Raw genomic sequence first — 8,666 nt, forward strand, 5'->3', positions numbered from 1 at the left:
TGGAACTACCCTGATTTTCAAATGACATGAGTGTGCTGTGTCACTGGGAAACCCTGGAGAATCAGTGAGATGAACTCTGGCTATGAGGATCAGTGATAAGATTCAATCAAAGACGTCAGCAGGGCAGCAGGGACGCACTGACCAGACAGAAGTCAGTAGTGTTCATATACACAAGCAATACCTACTTGGAGGACACAATGATAGAGAAAATCCCACTTACAATAGCAACAAAGAATATTACATAATTAGGTATAAATCTAACACAAGACGTGCAAAACCCAGGTGAGGAAAACTGTAAAATGCTCCTCCACAAGGTACTTTATCAAATGGAAAAATACCCCTAGTTCATTTATTAATTACATTCCTTGTTAAATTATAAATTTCTAAATTAGCTAAGTTGATACTAAAGTGGTCATGGAAAAAGAAACATGAAAGAATGGCTAGGAAAACACTGAAAAAGAGAAGCTACAATAAGAAGCCTACCGATCATCAAAATATGCTGAGAAGGCTCTATAATCAAAACAGTGTGGGACCTGCACATGGATAGACTGACCAGTGGAACAGACTAGATGGCCCAGAACAGGCCCAAGTACTCTCTCATAAAGGAGGCATCTCAGACCGCTGGAACAAAAATTTGACTTTTTAATAAGCAACTGAGGAGCCACTTGGAACAAGATAAGAACAGACCCATCTTCACACCATTCACAAGAATAAACTTCAAATACAGGAGAGATCTAAGTGTTAACTATGGAATCATACAAGTACTAGAAGGCATGGAATATGATATATCTGCCCCCAAAAGACGGAAATGAACTTACATGGAGTGACTTTTGGGAAATCTTGTTAAAGGAAAGAGAGCAAAGTGGGAGCAAGTTTTCACAAATGAAAGATGGGCAATGAGAAGAGTATACATACTTCAGCTTGGCTGGGGGGATAAACCAGACACCTCAGGCAGGCCAATGAACTTCTGGAAGGACCCAGGCCCTTTTCCAGAAGTGCATGCTGACCCCAGAGTCTGGCCCAGCTCAGGGCCAGGTTCAAGGCCAGGCCTGAGGTCACTGTTTCCAGGAGACACATGGTGGTGGAAGGACTGGCTCCAACTGTCTGAGGACATGGGCAGCGTATCCTCCCAGGAGATGATCCTGACGTAACAGCTTACCACTCCTCCCACACTCCAACTTTCTGTAGCTCAGGATGTGTTTTGAAATATTGTGAAATAACGAATACACCCTATGAAATGATTTTTTTTTTACTTAAGTACAGCCCCATAAAACTATCTGGTAGTCCCTCCTTATCTGCAGTTTTGATTTTCATGGTTTCAGTTACCCACAGTCAAAAATATTAAATGGAAATTCCAGAAATGAACAATTCATAAGTTTTACATCTCGTGCTGTCTGAATAGCATGATAGCATCTCAAGACTTCCTGCGAGGTCCCACCCAGGACGTGAATCATCCCTCTGCCGAGCATGTCCACCCAGCATATGCTCCCTGCCCGTTAGCCACTTAGTAACCATCTTGGTTATATGACCAACTGTCTTGGTATCTCAGTGCTTATGTTCAAGTCACCCTTATTTTACTTAATAAAGGCCCCACAGAGCACGAGTGGGGACAATGGCCATTCAGATGTGGCCACTGAGAAGCCACAATGCTTCCTCTCGGTGAAAAGGTATGTGTAGGAGAAAACAAGTATATACAGAGTTCAGTCCGCAGGTTCAGGCACACATTGGGGTCTTGGAGTGTATTCCCTGTGGATAAGGGAGGACAACTGGAATTTAGGAAGAACATAAAGAACAGAATGGAATGAACCAGAGGAAAGTAGATAAGAGCATTGGTGTGTGATAGTTAGAGATAAAATGCCTCCATTCTCCAAACTGAGTATGTCTTTATGGTGTGGGAGAGTAGATTTTAAGTTCTATTCCAGGGCTGTGGACTAGCGGTCATCTGGTCCACCTCCCTTAGTTCCCAGATAAGACAACAAAGCCTCCCCAAAGGGAAGGTGTCTGCCTAAGGATAGGACAGGCATCTAAGACACAGAGGCCAGAGAAGTCAGCTGCCTGTTGCTGTAGAGTTCTTAGTGCGGAGCCTTCCTGACGCCCAGTGGTGCTGTCAGCAGGGGAAATCCCTCAGAAACTGAGCCTAAATGGCATCAGACCTACACTGACACCAGCATGGCGAGGGATGTTGTGCGAAGCCTGCATTCTCGCCTACCTGGCCGTGTCCAGCCACCACGTCTCCTCAGCTAGATGACTGTCCACAGCATGCTGTTAGCTCTACAGGAATGGCCATGTACTTGGGTTCATCGTGCATTTATGTCCTGTGTTCCTCAACTCAGTGTGAATGGCACATATGGGATTCCGGCTAGAGACACCTCTAGTCACCTTCTCTCTTGCCAGATGCAATCTACAGTAAATCCCACAGGCTCTGTCTTCCAAACCTACCCAAACCCTACCTTCTCCAGCAAGTTTCCAGTGTCATGTCTCACAAAGATGACGACAGCCTCCCAACAGACCTCCCTGCACCCGCCTGGCCCGTCAAGCCACTCTCAGGGCAGCGGCAGCTCCAAGGACCTCTGCAGTCCCAGCAGCCATCTGCTCATACTTCCCTGGCTTCTGATCTGAGTAAAAACATGGTCTCATACGACTGCCTCCCTCCCCCCTACACACACATTCCTTCTATAACTTCTCCCGTTGTGTTCTCCACATCCTGCCATGGTCGGCCAGATCCAGCCACACTGGACCTCAGACTTGGCCAGAGAGCAGAGGAGCGCCTTTCCTCTACCATGTCTGCCTACATGGGACGGAGACAGTACCAAGGCCTTGCACACCCCCTGGGCACCAGGCTTACGCTGTGAAACTGGAGGGGCCTGGCTGCCCCAAAAAGCACAGAAAGTCCCCATGCACAGTGGGTGCTGCCTGAACTCCTTTTTTACCTTCCTGTCTGTGATGAAAGATTAAAATTCAAACCAGAAACTTTTGGGTTTCTTAAAAAGTTTGTTCTTAGTGTGTGTTTTTTATTATACAATATTATAAACATTAAAATTTGTAATGTACAAAAGAGGAAAGGAAGGAAGGGGAGGCAAGGGTGGGAGAAAGGTGGGTAGGAGGCAGGAAAGAAAGGCAGAGAAAAGGACATCGCCCCAAGGGCTGCCTCGTAAAACTGTTCCTATTAACAATTATGTTTTCTAAGCACTTCTTAAACACTCAGGGGAGTGGGAGGAACCTTCTCCTTGGAGATCCTGACTTACCAAAGCCAGATGCAATCTACAGTAAGCACTTCTTAAACACTCAGGGGAGTGGGAGGAACCTTCTCCTTGGAGATCCTGACTTACCAAAGCCACACCCGGCCCTGGCTGAGGTCACTCCTCACCCACAAGCTTCAGACAAGACGTTCTGGGGTTTGCTTAGGAGCCCATGGCCTTTCTGGAATTTCACCCAGACTTGGCTGGGTTCATCTTGGCCATAAAGAGTGTTTGTAAGAGAGATTCTGGAATCTTCTCTGGATAGAAAAAGAATAAATTTAGTTGCACTGCATTCCCAGCAGTTATAACGAAAGTGGAAAAATACCACCAGGATTGGAATAAATCCTTTTGATTGAGAACATACCGACTCTCTCCCATTCACCAGAACCCCTCATCAAATTATCCGTGAGCACTCACTTTACCCAAAGGCCCATAAGCTTCCCCCTAAAGATGAATTTTATCTGGAGCTACAAAAAGCAGCTTTAAAATTGGAGACCCCAAAACTCTTAAATGATTGGGGTTCCCCTGGTTTCTTGTTCAGAGCTTCCATCAGGGATCCTAATGACCCAATCTAGATTTTTAACATGGTTGCCCATTATTACAAATAATGTCTTTGGATAGAAAAGTGTAATTTCATATAGAATACAAACTTGCTGGACTGGAACAAAGAGGCTGTTACCAGCAGGCTCAGCTGCTAACCCCGTGTGGTCAGCTGCCCTCTTCCACAGGTGGGCTTGGGGACAATCACTGCACTCACCCTCACTTGAGAACTTGCCTTTGAATTGGGGCAGCTGGGGGGTCATTCATGCCCCGAGGTCAGTCTTTCTAACTTCCGTGTTTCCTCTTGATAAAACTAGGAAACAGGCCCTCTGGGTCGTGCTGCTGGAACTAGCTGGGTGAAGACTGGCCTTTACCAGAGCACTGTGGGCTATCTGTGCAGTGCATGTGTACGTGGGCATGTCTACGGAACGAGGCTACTTTGGTAAAACCAATTGTGAAAACACAATTGAAGGAGACTTAAGGCTTGAAATTCTGGCTATACTGGGGACAGACTGTGTGGATCGGGTCACAAAACTTGACTCCTGACATGTTAAACAAAAAGCTTCGGAAACTGGGCCACACCCACGTGAACAGTGGAAGTCTAACTTAGCCATCAATCAGCTCACTAAGTTTTTGTGCTGGGGTAATAATCTCCGTTCATCTAGTCACACAACTACAGGCTCATTACCTTGAAAAATGAGGGCTCATTACCTTGGGAAAGAAATAGTGTATTAAAATCCCAAACAAAATCCCACCGTCTCCATCGTGAATGACAGTGAAACTGCACTGAGGGTAACTCAAATACAGAATAACTTCCTATGAAACACGAGACTGGTGGCCGCAGTAAAGGAAATACTGGTTATAGTTCATCACTCCATGACAGGCGTAAGCAATTAGGGAAAAAATACAGAAATAACAGAGGAAGAAGCAAAGCCCTTCACAGACGTTTCTGGATCCACACATTTAGTTGATGCATGGTCCTGCCCTTCCAAGTAGAAGTGAGTTTTCCAAATGTATACCTGTTAGAAATAAAAACTATGGATTTTCCAAAAATCCGGCTGTTTGGGATGTTCTTTCTATCGAGCATGGTCAGGAAGAGCTGGGCGCCAAACCCAAACAGTCAGAGACATAACTAAAATAGAAGGAAAGGTTGTGAAAAGCCCAACTCGCTGCCTGACATGAGCAGTAATGAAGCCAATAGGAACCCAGGGAAAGGAACAGAACTATTTCTTCCCGAGGGCTCCTCAGTCATAGTTTATGGTGCAAATAGTTACAAATGGGGACACCAAAGCATGCAGAGTTGAGCAGCTTGTGAAAGTCACATAAGCAATATGAAGTCACACAGCCCTTTATTAGGCACACTCAGCCCACGTCACTTCCACCTCCTCTGCCCCAATGTCCTTCTCTGTCTCTCACACGTGTGGCATCTGGCCATCTGTCTTTGACCCCAGTGCTTTGGCCTTTGTAAGCTGGCAAGCTGGGATGCTCTGTCCAGAAAGACACTGGGTGAAATACAGCACTTAAAAGGAGAGGCAGGAGAAGGAAAAAGGAGCCGTTCCCTCACCCTGACCCTCTACGTCCACGGGACACCAACCAAGGCTGCAAGAGACAAGGCCTGGCAGGACCTTTCGTGGCCTCCGGGTCAGCCAACCAGCCGACTCCGCCCTTTCCTTAGACAGGAAGAAGGAAATGACTGTCATGTGCGTGAACAGGTACAGACCAGTGCATGGAAGCCATTCCGAGCGGCAGAATTCCCTTTGCCTGAGCACAAAGTGAGGCACTTGGGTAAGAGCTCCAGCTCCACACTGCTGTCACCAGAGCGCGGCTGACACAGCTGGGAGCCCTCAGTGTTAGGGGACATAGTTCTACTTGGTGTCCCACATGGAGAGGCTGCTACAGAGGCCCCTCCTGCCCTCGCTTTCCCCTGCTCAGTCATCTCCTGAGGAACAGAACTGACTGGTCAATCTGAGTTTGGGACCTGGTATCAGTGAGCTTGAGCCTAATGCCCTGCATTCACAGGGAGGCTGTCATGGGTATCCTCTTCTGTGCCGCAGTTACAAAGCGTGTCATCACCGGGCACTGAACTGCGCTCTCCGGCTGCCCCGTCTGTGGTCGGTATCCAACTGAGCTCCACCTGCTGACTTTTCTCTCACAAGTTCAGGACAGGACTCAGAGGGGTATGTGTTCCGCTTCCTCACCCTCAGGTAGAAATAACGTAGCATCCCTATTACATGTCCTTTGAGCTGTAAGGTAAGACAGCCACCTCAGAGGTCTCGCATGCCACGGGGACAGAGAAATGCTTAGTGTGAAAAAGTCTGACAGACAGAGCATGAGATTCTCAGGCTGATCGGTGGTAGTGGGCGGCCAGGCAGCGGGGTAGGAAGTGGAAGGTGAGGAACACTGGGTCCCATGTCCAGGCCAGAGCTGGTGAGGACAGAGCAGGGCCCAGGGAGAGGAGTCTGGTAAACACTGGAAGCAACCAGAATACTTTAAAAACAGAGGCGGCCAGGTCCTCTCACAAATGCACTGACCGAAGGGAGGAATGAGCTGGAATCTACTTGATTCAGCATCCCAGGTAATTTCTAGATTAGGAAAGTTTGAGGAACACTGCCCACACTTGGGGAGCCACTGAAGCTTCCAGAAGTGCTAGGAATTTTCAACTCTGTTGGCAGAGTGAAGCTTGAAGGCAGGGAGATTACTGACCATTTAAGCAAGAGACTTACATGCTCCAAATGTCGCCGACAATGGCTGTAACATCTGAGATTTAAGATGCTTGATGTGTCTGATGGGAGGACTGAACGGACTGCACATGACAGTGCTGAGACATGCACGACTCCCACGTGGAAGACCTGGTGGCACTGTTCACACTGCATGAACCCACCTGTGTCCTTCTCATCAACTGGACCTGGCCGGTTCCATTCAGCTGGCACCTCAGCTGCACGCAACACAGGACAGGCAGCAGACCACAGGCCGGGTGTGGTCATGAGATGGAGGCGTCCCCCGAAGCGGGACGGACATCCAATAGGTTTGCAAGGTTACTGTGTTTAGTGTATGGGTTGGAATGGCTGTCACTTAGGTCATCAGAAAGGACACAGTATGAGCTACCGAGACACAATTCTGGAGGGAAGTTAGACTTGTTACTTCTGAGGGTAGAAATTACCCTTTGGTTTGGCTAAAACAATTTCCAACTCCAAATGACAACATATGATTAAGATTATAAACATCATACTAGCCTAACAATATTAAGTAATGACGATATCCAGGACTGTGAGAGAGACCTCCAGTGTTCATGAGCAGCACTCCTGCTTTCAGGAAAGACCAACGGCAAGTGGCCCTGAGGCGACCACACACCTGCTCAGAACGCAGAATCCAGGATGCAGCCCTTGGCTTTGCTTGGGACACCGGACGCACTTCTTGGTTCGGCCTCACACACGGCTATGAGGCCTGAGTCAGCGGCAGCCTGGGATTCTTCTGGCATGACTCCTACACTCGTGTTCAGCATTATTTGTCATGGAACTTTGGGTACTAAGTTTATTTTTTATTGAATGCCCACGGGGACACCTGTCAATTGTGAGAGTCCTTTGGATCCTACTTGTTCCTTCCTCTGAAAGACACTCCATCACAACATCCTCTGCAGTGCAGGCCCTGAGCCTGTCCATCTTCAGCATGCCAGTCCCCCCTCCCACGACATAAAGAGAGGAAGAAACATACTGTTTTTCCAAATTTTTGTTTAGCATGGAATTTATAAGATGGAATTAGAAACAGGAACTTTAAAAATCTCTAGTGGGTTTGACATTGTTAGCAGGTGGCACAGGCTGTTTTCCAGGCTCACTCTTGAAACTGCACTTCTCCATGGTGCTCACTGTCAGTCAGGTAGCTCTGGGTCTCAGCACCCACAGAGCAAAGGGAAGACACACTCCAGTCAACACTGCTTCCCGTAAAGGAAAAGCATGTTTAATGGAGTGTCAGCAATGATTGACAAGAAAAGGGACACATTTAAATATACAGTCTAGCCAGGCTGGGCGTGGCTCAGCGGTTGAGCGTCGACCTAGGATCCAGGCAATCGGGGTTCAATTCCCGGTCAGGGCACATGCCCGGGTTGCGGGCTTGATCAATGACTCTCTCATCATTGATGTTTCTGTCTCTCTCTCCCTCTCCTGTTCTCTCTCTGAAATCAATAAAGATATATTTAAAATAAATAAAAATATACAGTCTAGTTTTCCCCAAACTGTGTTTTGTAAAACACCAACATCCCACACATTCTCAATAGATCTTTAAATACAAGAGTCCTGACGGGTGCTGGGCAGGGGAAGGTCATAGACAACGTTGAGACAACTGAGAAAAGCTGCCTGTGTTCCGCATTTGGGACATTTCTGCAGCAGAGCTCAATTCCAGGCTGTGAAAAGGTGGTGACAGAGGGCACAGCTCCAAGGCGAGTCACACTGATGTGCACAGGGGCGTGCAACTTTCAAATGGTTCAGGAAAAACTTACATGTATTTATATTCATAGGGCAGAGGGAACAAGAGTGAAGGGAATGTGAGGCAGTGTTGACACCAGGTGAATTCAGGTGACAGGTATGCTGCTATTAGCTCGGACCTTGCCAACTGACCAGTCAGCAGCACACACACACCTCCCACTCCCCCACCCCCGCTGTCACCAGAATTCCCACCCCACCTGCCCCAAAGCCTCTCTCGGCACCAGCACCACAGGATGGTCCGTGTTCCACGACACACCCGAGGGGGTGCTAATGCAAACTCTCCAATTCCAATTCGGGCGATCACTGCTCAACAAAACTTGAGCTTTCGTTCTTAAAAGATCAGCCTTTACACGCTTGATCCTTTCTCTTTGAACATCTTATTTAACAAAGTTTTAACAAAGTTATACAT

Source organism: Miniopterus natalensis, chromosome 19 (assembly GCF_054644295.1).
Source record: "Miniopterus natalensis isolate mMinNat1 chromosome 19, mMinNat1.hap1, whole genome shotgun sequence".
In the NCBI taxonomy this organism is placed as follows: domain Eukaryota; kingdom Metazoa; phylum Chordata; class Mammalia; order Chiroptera; family Miniopteridae; genus Miniopterus; species Miniopterus natalensis.